Source organism: Herpailurus yagouaroundi, unplaced genomic scaffold, assembly GCF_014898765.1.
Source record: "Herpailurus yagouaroundi ecotype Mexico unplaced genomic scaffold, PumYag 186, whole genome shotgun sequence".
Classification (NCBI taxonomy): Eukaryota; Metazoa; Chordata; class Mammalia; order Carnivora; family Felidae; genus Herpailurus; species Herpailurus yagouaroundi.
Genome location: NW_024412417.1, coordinates 16,548,950 through 16,560,885, shown reverse-complemented (window position 1 = coordinate 16,560,885; position 11,936 = coordinate 16,548,950). Strand labels below are relative to the sequence as shown.

At 37.7% G+C, this 11,936-nt stretch overlaps 1 protein-coding gene across 3 annotated transcripts in view; it reads right to left on the bottom strand.

The window, feature by feature from the left end:
• The window catches only part of ZFPM2 (zinc finger protein, FOG family member 2), a 475,034-nt gene that overhangs the window by 135,637 nt on the left and 327,461 nt on the right, over positions 1 to 11,936 (bottom strand). The gene's annotated exons all lie outside the window — the stretch shown is intronic.

Here is an 11,936-nt window from a genome sequence, read left to right as displayed (position 1 = left end):
TCCCAAAAATAAATAAACGTTGAAAAAAAAAAAAAAAAAAGAAATATCCATAAGACTTCAAATGTACTTTCTAAAACCTAGGAAGTCCAAACCGATTACTTTTATAACTATGGCTTCCATCATGAGCAGTTTTTGTAATTTTGAAAAGAAGAAAGAGTTGAAACAGCAGCTGTGGACAAAGAACGTACCCCACTTTTTTTTTTTAAGGAAAGAATAATTCTACTGCCTGAAGTACTCTTTCCCGTTGTAAGAAAATGCAGGTCAGCAAAACCAGCATACTGAAATGTCAGCTCAGTCATCTTTCTCTACGTCTGCCCCACACTGTCTGCTGCTCTGTAAGGTAGAAAAAGATAATTTAGTGGCTAGAGCTAAATTAGACTTCTTAATTGACATTTCACTTTCATCTAAAATTAGGCCAGTGCGTGTTTAAAAATCCTTTTTATTTTGAATGAATTGGAGAACAGCTTGTAAAGGCTTGTAAAGATCAGAAGGGGTAGGGAGGGACAAGGCCAGCTGAGCATTTTCCCAATTTGGAAACTGCTACCGAAGGTGTGTATTTCTAAGGGAAGCCAGTGGCCTGTCCGTCTGGACCTTGAAGCCTGAATCCACAGCCTGTGAATTGTCCCTTCTCAGATTCCTTCCATGTGAGCTGTCACAGTGATTCTCAAACATTTTGGCCTCAGGGCTCCATTACACTCTTAAAAACTGATGACCCCCAAACCTTTGGTTTATGTGGGTTTTACCTATTACTATATCAAAACATAAGCCAAAGCTAAGAAATTTGTAAAATGTGTATTCATTTAAAAATAACAACTAATAAACACATGACATTTCACCACAAAAAGAAACTTTTTAATGAAAAATAACTACATTTTACAGAGCAAGTAGTCAGAAGTAGTACTGTGTCACATTTTTGCTAATCTCCTCAACATCTGGTTTTCACGGAAGACAGCTGGATTCTCATATCTGCTTCTCTGTAGTGTACTGTGCGATGCTGTTTTGATTGAAATATATGAAAGAAATCTACTTATGTAGATATGTGGTTGGAAAAGAGAGAAAGATTTTAGTTAGCAGCCTTTTCAGATAATTTGGGAATTCTTCTTTGATACTACACCAAAATTCAATAAGTGTTATATTCTCAAAATTTTTTTTACCGTGTATTTATTATGGAAAGGCAGAGAGAGACAGAGCATGAGCAGGGGAGGGGCAGAAAGAGAGGGAGACACAGAATGTGAAGCAGGCTCCAGGCTCAGAGCTGTCAGCACAGAGCCTGATGTGGGGCTCGAACTCACAAACCGCGAGATCATGACCCGAGTGGAAGTTGGACGCTCAACCGACTGAGCCACCCAGGTGCCCCAACAAGTATTATATTCTTGAAGGTGACTTACAGAGTAGATTCTGACCCTACATAAACTAACTTTTCACAGTCTATTGCTTTAAATTCATTTTTCTATATTGTAAATGGATGCTGACTGGATCTGTTACCAATGTTTAATGCATTATTATACACACTGATTATTTTGGAAATATTGGTCTACTGAGTTACAATGATCTTTCAAATAATGGCACATTTCATCATATAACATCAACAAAATCACATTCATAACTATCAACATCAATCTATCAGATAAATTGTTAAGTTATTAGAAAGCTGTCAAGTTCATATAAATTTCCAAAATTCTAATTTTTGCTTTAAAGCTTGACTTTATCATTGGTAATAAATACTGTCAGTTGTTCTCCTTGAAGCAATATTTACGTCTGAGAAAATATCTGCCAAATACTCAAATATAAATAACATACTTTGTCAGACATTCTTTCAAGCAAAAGTAGTATTCTAATGTTTATTTTTGAGAGAGAAAGAGCATGAGCAGGGAAGAGAGAGAGAGAGAGAGAGAGAGAGAGAGAGAGAGAGAAAATCTGAAGCAGGCTCCAGGCTCTGAGCTGTCAGCACAGAGCCCGATGAAAGGGCTTTAACCCATGAACTGCAAGATCATGACCCGAGCCAAAGTCGGACACTTAACTGACTAAGCCACCCGGGTGCCCCGCAAAAGTAGTATTCTATGAAAAAAGTAGTTAATTTTACTTTTCATTCAAGTATCATACAAACTTTTTTTTCTGGAGACAACCATGGCACTTTAGTATGAAACAAAAGTGCTTAATGTGTATTTCCCATTTGTCAAGCAGAATATTAGAAAGACACATACTCAAGGGTTTAGATTTAATAAAAGAATTAAATTCTGTTGCTTCATCAAGAACACTATTTTTCTTTAATGTGTATTTATTTACTTTTGAGAGAGAGAGAGAGAAGACAGAATCTCAAACAGGCTTTGTACTGTCAGCGTAGAGCCTGATGTAGGGCTCGAACTCATGAACCATGAGATCATGACCTGAGCTAGAACCGAGAGTTGGATGCTTAACCACTGAGCCACAAAGGTGCCCGCATCAAGAACATTCTCAAGTAGCACTGTCTTCTTTTTCACTTGTTGTAACTTTGACTGCCTGGTGGAAGAATACAAGTCTTCTAATAGTTTGGTGCCACAATCATGACTCATGCTGAAGTTCCAGTAGTTTCACCCACCATTGCTTCTGTCCTATCAGTGCAAATGCCAACACAGTGGAAGTATGTAAATAACATCTCAGTGATGTAAAAATAGTTTGGCTCCATGATCTTCTGGGAAATGTTGTAGGTCCCCCGGTTGTTGGTGGACCATACTTTCAGAACTACCAGTCTATCTGGTGACCCACAGATGGAGCCAGCTAGCTACATTAGTATACACAATCTACAGAGTGACTTTCAAAATAAGAGCTTGCGAGGATGGGGCACAGGAAAGGAAAATGGGGGGAAGAACTGAATATCAGAATCTTGCAGGTGGTGCATTTTGGGCAAACTCTTAGGAAATCACTGTGATAGGAAGCTATCCTTTGGAGGCGGTATGTTAGGATGGGACAAAATGCCAAGAATCTTAGCTATCCTTCCTTTAATCCAGACACCGAGTTGCTGTGTCTTGTTTGTATCAGAAAAAGAAGTGCTTTATTAATTACTTCTCTTTCAAAACAAAAAAAAAAGCAAGCTCTGAACAATGGGACAAATGGGCAATAGAGTAATGATAGCACTCTCGATCCATCGGCCTCAGAGTCACCTACTCCATCCCCAAACTCAAACTGCTTCCAGAGATTTGTTGTTAAACCTAAATATTGCCTATGGAGGCAAAAACAGTGATTCAAAGAAAACCAACTCTTAATCCTAATAAAATCTCCTTAGCTTTAAATTATTATGATTCCTTATCTATGGCTTAGATTCCTATTGCACTGTGATATAAATGGAGAAATTTGTTCAGGACAGAATTTGTTTACAATTACATAGTATGTACCATGTACCACGCATTGCTAGGAGCCCTTCTTTTACATATATCTTGTCATTTCATCCTCAAAATGATCTGGTAAGGTAAGGCCCTGCTCCTCCACACACACAATATTATACTGAGAAAATCAAGTCAGAGGTTTCAGGTAACTTGCCTTAGGCTTCACAGCTAATGAGTGACAGTCAGGATCTGAACCTAGGGTGTTTGGATTCCAGGCAGTCCATACATTTAAACATGATGTTAGAAGCAAGACAAACCCTAGAGTGAGTTTTCTGCAGACGTTTCTTTTAGTGGATTGTCTCATTTAAGCGTTGGTCTTCATTCTTCAAAACATAGATGGATCTTTAAACTATCCCTGAACAAAAGTTGTAACCATTTGGTTGCTTCATTTCTGAAATTATGATTTAATCAAAACCGAGGGCTATCTCAGTGAGCGTTGATCCAAAAAATTACAACAGTAGTGTTTCAGACAACAAAAATCCAACCATTATCACTTTTGTACCAATGTAATTAGCCAGCTTATCTACAGAACTTTTTCATTAAGTGGATTTTTCCAGTACTTTCTTTTCATTTGTGGTCTGCAGTCTCAGGTCCCTGAGAACTGCCATCATATTGGGATTAGGTGGTTTCTACAACCATGGTCCTAAGCATAAACGCTGTCTCCAAACATATGACTTGTAAGTCCCTTGTCTTTTAGCAATGACAGCTCTCAAACTGCTTTCCAAAGAGAATCCCCCCCCCCCCCGCCCCCGGCTACGGAGATGTATCAGAAATTTTGAATATATGTTGATAAACTGACCTCCATTTTCTGATAATTTCCAAAAAATGAAAACACTGTTCTCGACTTTCGAAAAATGAGAAAAAAAAATCATGGTAACAAAGAGCATAGTAAGGTAAAATTATACTGAAATATTAGGAGGCTTATATTTGTAGCCATACATTTAATTTTAACTTATTATGAAAATTTGGCGAAATTACTTTACACCTGTCTGTGCCTCAGCTTTCTTTTCTTTTCTTTTTTTTTTTTTTACAAATGAGATAAATAGCATTTTTCACAATGTTTTTTATTTTATTTTTATTTTTTTAATATACGAAATTTATTGTGAAATTGGTTTCCATACAACACCCAGTGCTCATCCCAAAAGATGCCCTCTTCAATGCCCATCACCTACCCTCCCCTCCCTCCCACCCCCCTCAGTTTGTTCTCAGTTTTTAAGAGTCTCTTATGCTTTGGCTCTCTCCCACTCTAACCTCTTTTTTTTCCTTTCCCCTCCCCCATGGAGTACTATGCAGCAATGATAAAGAATGAAATATGGCCCTTTGTAGCAACGTGGATGGAAATGGAGAGTGTGATGCTAAGTGAAATAAGCCATTCAGATTTCTTTTATAATATGGACTAATACCTACCCACCCAATTGATGCATACACTGGGTTATACAATGAAAGCAAAAATGTTTTATGAAGGACAAGTTGCTTTTTAATGTTATGTAATATCATAATAATGGCTATTTTATAAAGTTGCAGTAAGAATTAAGGGAGAAAATGCTAGACTGTATGCCCTATGCGAGCAGAAATTTTCAGTTTCAGTCACTATTCTATACATCTAGAACAATGTGTGACACATAGCAGGTGCATAGTAAGTACTTGTTGAATGAATATGTGTAACAAACAAAGTGATGTATATAAGATGATCGAGCTGGTTTCTTAGGTTTCAATGAATGGAACAAAAATGATTTCCATATTTTTACTATCAACATTCTAACCACAAGTTAATATTTCATTTAAAAATGTGTCTGTCGGTATGACTGTTCTATTATCCCCCATTACACTGTAAACTCCATGAGGACAGGGACAACATTGAAATGGATCCCCACGCCATTGCTGGTGCCTTGTACTGGAGGTACTTGCTGAATAAAGCAAATTACTTTTAAAGGATGAAAATACAGTGCTTCCCATGGTAATAATATACCAAAGAGTAGACTACCAGGCACCATGTCCAGCAGCTCTAAATTAGCAACAATCCCGACAGGCAACAATGCATTAGTTATCTGCATGCCACAAACACTGATGAGAGATAAGAGAACATTGTTAGAGTGTTGTCTCTCAGTGCAGGTGGAGTGCAGGAATTCAAGGGAATCTGTGTTATCATGTACACTCTTTTCTATTGGGATACGCTCACTCGCAGGCACGTTGAAAGCCAGCCATCACCATTTAGGGACAGAACCAAAAAAGGAAGTCCAAAAAAGATTCAGCAGAAAAATAAGTGATTAGAGTACTAGTATTACTTTTTAAGTGGATGCTTGAAAGATATTAGTGTACTGAGTAATCCCTTATCTAGTTATCCTCCTGCTGGGGGCCAGAAAGTTGGCAATAAATATTAAAAAAAAGTATTTTTTTCCAAAGGGCTCTGCTTGAACCAACTACGAAGTTACTACATATTAAGCCTAGTGTCATGGAGACAAAACAGAAATGCGATCTTTGGATGCTGCAGTTGCCTTATGCTTTTGCCTGCTTAGGCTGCTGAAGAAGGAGAAAAAGGGCCTGCTTGAGGTAAGGAAGTTTAATACCTTGGAGCTGATATATACGGTATTATTTTGTCTTTCTGACAGCGTCCGGTGCTATTTTTACTCAGGCTGATGCAGGGGTTAGGTTAGAACTTTAGGAAGAAATGGTGATTTATTTGAAGTGCTGTTTGTGTAATAGCAGCTCCCTCCCTACACACTTCTGCCCGTTATTCAATGTCCTCAATGTAAAAATGCCCCCCTTCTCCCTCTTATTTTCCTTCAAAATACACATCAGTAAGTATCTCCTTGATAATCCCCCTAACAAGCCGCTGATTGTTTGCTGGAAGTCCTTCCTCCTGCATCACCGGTTCCATTTGTCAGCCTGGGTTCCTCCCCATTCCTGCACCCAGCCTCCCTGCCTCCTCCTTCCCGGGTGTTGTTTCTCATTTAAATGAACAGTTGGATTCTTTTATTTCTTACAAGTGCTGGATTCGCCTTATCGCCCTCATTCCTTTGGGGGTTGCCAATTGGTTTTATCCACGGATGTATCATTTCTCATGCTTCCTTTTTTTTTCTCACAAAGAGAAAGAACCTCTCCGTCAACAAGCCTCTCCGGAGTGGAAGATTAAAAACCTAGACATCACCTACCTTGCAGCTCTACTCCCAACTGGGTTGTGTAAAACTCAATTAAACGTGTCCCCATTGAATACTGCATTACAGTACATTAAACAGAAAATTCTTCAAGCGTGATGACAAAGCTTGAAACCTTGCCTCAAAGCTGTTCCTTGTAGCTTTCTTTAACATTTCAGTCTTTATGGTGCGGGTCTCCCGTTGACACAACTTTAGTCCAGCTATGAAAAAAAATCACAGAGCCCCACGGGGATTCAAAGAGAAAAGGGGGGAAAAGTGAAGCTGGTCTTAGCACTGCCCTGGAGCCTCTATTGAAACTACACTGCCAGCAGACCACTCAAAGCTGAAAAGTATCCAGAGGTCTGCGGTCTAACAATGGAAAATAGAATTCCCTTATTTTGGGCAGGTGAATTTTACAGATTTCCTCCTCTACCAAGAACGTGAATATTCCCCAGAATACATATGAGAAAGACATGAGTCCTTGGGGCAAGGGATTTATGCAGACATATATTCAGTGGAATTTAAAAAGCCCAATGAACATGTTAGTCTCTTCCTAGGACTGAACCAAAAAAATGATTCCACATGTATGCAAAACCTCAACACTGTTATTCACTATAAACTATGCCCTTCTGTTTTCGTTTCTTGTCCTCTTGCACAAGTGTTATTTATAATCCGGGTTGCTAAGAGGCAATCCCCCTAATTCCTGCACGTAATTGGGTTTTCAAAGGTTGTTTGTTAAGCAACTCACACAGGTATACAAAATTGTGACTAAAGCTCTTTTCATCAGAACGAGAGACATTGCCGTATGACCGACTTCACAGTTTTTGATATTTGAAGCATTTTCAAATTTTGGCAATTCAGACTATAACCTCCCTTCACCCCTGTACACACACACGCATACACTCTCAATCTTCTGTTTAGTACCCAGCCCACTTGCTGCGTCGAAATGAGGAAGCTGGACTGCAGCTGTAGACCCTAGGGGATATTTAAGACACTGTTTTATGTTCTTTATTGATTTTCATTTATTTTATGTCTACAGTAGAATAATGTATTCTCTGATCTTATATTTGATTTGAAATGCTACATAGTATTAGGGAGAGTTTACTAAGACATCCTAATGCTTTTAAGGAGACACACGATAACCACCCTATTTAACAGTCAAAGCTAAAACAGTACTTTAATGTGGAGCTAGGGGGCATGGTGATACCAGAAGTTCCATTTTCACAATTAACAAATTCAGCGATGGTTATTAAAGGGCGTGTTTGCACATAGGTGTATATTCACGTAGGCGTGCTTAAATGTATGGGTGTATGTGTATGTATGTGTGTGCTTAGACCTACTCTTTATTGCCAAAGTAATTTTTCAACACATGTACAAAACCTAATTTTGCTTAGTATCTTGCTTTAACTCATCAATAGGGGTGCGGGTTCATCTTTCTCCATCACTATTATACAATACTGGCTGCAGCCTTTTTAGCACAAAAAGAGAAAGTATTGCCTATTCTGGGCTTTCATTACAAGATTGTAAGCTCTGAGACTTAAAATGGAAATGCAGCTGAAAAGGATTTTGGCTGGGTTTCTGGAAAGGTTTTCCCCTATGGAAACCATACTAGAAGCAAAGCCAGTGTTACCAGGGATCCCACAAATGAAAAACAAATAAAATCGTACCCTAAAGAGTAGGACCACGATTCTCTAATCTCAAAATGATTGCAAAGTTTAATTAACAAATATATTTGATAAACAGTTTCCAGTGTTTTTTATCAAGTAAGTTTTCAAAGATTAGCTGATTATTTATAAGACAAGCTAACATGAAGAAGAACCTAAAGACTTCTGGGAAGAGTTTATCTTTCTTTCCCAACTGTTAGTATCCAGATGAAACAAAAGACATTTTTTCCACGTCAAGGCAGTTATGTTTCCTAATGTATGCTAACAGTTACTTAACTCTTATCTCATGAAGAACTTTAAGAAATCTTGATGTGTCAAAAGATTTTTTATCTGTCCTTAATCTGTCTTTTTTTTTTTTTTAAAGAACAGAGTGGCTTGGTAAATTCCTGTTTTATATTTTAATTTTAAACTCATGCAAACAATGGAGAAATAATCACCCTTATCCTCAAAATGTATAAATGATTTATCCAAATGCAAAACATAATTCTATAGAAATGTATTTCTGCAAAGGTTTAAATATGAATTTTTTATCTGAATTTTTCTATTCTTCAGTTAGAGGTTTAAAGACATTTTGCAATTTAACTCCATACAAGTATCCATACAGTTCTTTCTTAAAGAAAGAAAGAAAGGAAGAAAGAAAGAAAGAAAGAGGACCTGTTATAAATAGCCAGGGGTAATTATGTTTGTTTTATGCCACCCCTTTCACTGTTATAGTAAAATCATTTATTTATTTTTATGTTTTTAAATGAATTGCCCATATTCTAATATCAGTGGACTTTTTGGCTGGCCAGAGAACCTATTCACTCCCTCATGTCTCACATGCTTCCGTTCCAACATTTTTGAACATTTGTTTCAACTAACAGATCAACCACATTAGTTCATCATACTTTCAGAGTTGAAGGTTAGGGCATCACGGCCAATTGCTGTTAACTGTATGATTTCTTGTTTCTCAGGATTGTATTTTTTATTTGCTCTCTCTCCTCTTTCTCTTTCTCTCTCTCTCTCTCTCTCTCTCTTTTAATGTCTGAGCAATTTAGATTCTGGGAAGTTTCTCAAAAATGTATTTCTCCAGCAATGGTGCACATTCTTCAATAAAATGCAGATCAAGGCATATTCTGTGATTGTTCTTAATGCTTTAACTAATTCATATAAAGAGTACCAAAGCTATCTGATATTGTCTGGTAGTGTCCGTTTTCACGGTCCTCTAATTAAGTCGAAGTGTACCACTTCCCTTTAAGATCCGTCTCCTCCTGATACACGTTTTATTCCTGTTCTCAGAACCCTGGTTACTATTACCCATTATTTCTCCTTTAAATAATTGTTTTACCTCTCAGCCATTCATTTGTCTTTCTCGTTATTCCTTTCATTGCTTCAATTGCCTATTAACTGATATAATAATGCTGATATTTTCCATGGCTTTGGCTGTTTTCATCCAGGGATTTCAAAGTGCTTTTAAGATAGCTCTGTTGCTTTGTGGAAGGCAATTAATAAGACAAAGAGAAATAAAGACCCGAAAAGTGAAGGAGCCCATGTATATTCACACACTAAGACCACTGGAAAATCTTTAAATTTCATTTTTCTTCGAATTGCTTTGGTTAGGCAGTCAAAAAGATAACTGATAAAACTGAAGTACAGGAACATCTAGTGATGCAGTTTGCTTTGATTCCTAAAGACTGATTGGGGTCAATAAGATTTGAAGGTCACTGAAACACAAAAGCACAGGATTTTGACTCATGCTCTTCTGCCAGACTTCTTTCAGTCAAAATGTCCCCTGATTTCTGGCCATTGCTACCAGAGGCTTCCAGACAGGCTCTCTTAAAAATAAAATAGTCTCCCTCTTTGGAGAAACCCAGTGCTGCAAATGTGAAGAGAATGATGCAAAGACCCATCAATAGGAGAATGGATAAATAAGAGATGGCAGAGTGATACAGTGGAATACGAGGCAGCAACAGACAGAAAAACTGAATACATAACACAACATGCATGAATCTCTAAAACCTTGTGTTGAGCAAAATAGTCATGGAGTATATGACTCCAACTCCCATGATTTCCTTCATATGAAATTTAAGAACAGACAAAACTAACTGATGTTAATAGAGATCAACTGTCGTTGTCTTTTGGTATATGGGAGATCTGCTGGGGTGACAGATGTGTTCTATATCTTGATTGCACACTTATGATTTGTACATTTCATTGTTTGCCAATTCACTGCATGCCAGAATTGACTTAAAAAACGCAGATTAGGGAAAGTCGAATTAACTGTACTGAAATTTTTCTTCTTAAAATGTCTTATTTATATTTCTATTGATACAGCAATTTACCTCCTACCTTTCAGTGTTTTTCAAAACGGATTCTTCTTCTGTTTAGATTTAAGTCAGTGTGGGCTAAATTGTTTCATTAATTTGGTAGGCATGCCACATTTTAACATGATTAAAAGGTAAATGCATGGGTAGGAATAAACACCATTTAATTTGCAGGCTATGTTGTGTTGTGAAAAACACATGGGTGTAAATTCTGACTCTATCCCTCACTAGCTATAAAACTATCTATAAACCCTCAAAATATATTCTGTTTTGATTTTTTTTTTAACCTACAATACTCATAGTAACCCTTGCAGAGTAGCAGCATATGGCATACAACTTTGTGATAAAGTAAGTGCTCAACAAAGTTGAGTTTCTGGTTTTTTTTTGCCGTTTAATGTCAAATGTTTTATCTCTGCACAGAAAGCTAGATGTGGAACCATGTATACTTTCCATGTAGTTCTGTGGGTTTGGCATGACTAACACCTAGGTGCGATGCAAAACAAAGCTGCCACTGTAGAATACAAAATCTCATAGGATAGAAAAGCATTAACAACAAGAAAACTATCAGCTCATCTCACTCTTTAAATATAAATTGTTATCTATTTTATTGCTTCCTGACCCAATCTATTTTCTCCACTTTCAACGGAAGAAACTGGGGCAAAAAGGGAAGGCGGGAGAGAGAAGCTGAACATTCATTTATTCTTTCAACAAATATTTCTCAAGTGCTTCCTATTAGTCAGGCATTGATCCCAAACTCTCCCTGCTCCGAGGACTCAGAGCTGGAATCAAAATACAAGTAAATGTTTTCAGGGAGATACTGTTTATGGAATGTTTGCCAGATAACAATCTTCAAAAACTTTTCAATATTCTTTTCTCAAGTCCTGTTAGCGTTTCAATAGGAGCGAACATAATAGTGGTCTCCTTCCTGCTTTAAAGAGCAGCTCAGATTCTTGTATTGACACAGTCTCTAGAATTAAACTTGAAAAAACCAGAAGCAGGGAGTTCCCATTAAGAGTCCTGGCCTTCCAGGCTTTCCCCTCCTCTTTGTCCCACAAAGCCAGAATTTTCTGACCTGCGGGGCACAGTGTGGGACTCATCTGTTTTCTTAAGCATTTCCTGGCTAGGGACATACCACTGTAGCGGTGGGAGGAGAGAGTGACACAGAGATTTATTCACAACTGCACTGAATGAGGTAATTATCAAAGCATCTATTTAATCTCTGACTACTAATGGGCAGTATATTGGTGTTACAGGACAGGACCTTAACGCTCAGAAATTTGTGGGTAAGTTATGGGGGAAAACACTCCACAATTTTTTTTTAACTGAAAAAGTTAGTAATTTCCAGAGGTCAAGAAGTAAATCCCAGAGCAGATGCTTGTAGGAACCACGAGGGGTTCACTCATGCATTCATTTGTTTCTTCTCTTAGTGGTTTCTATGTAAAAGAAGCAGGATGTGTGTGTGTGTGTGTGTGT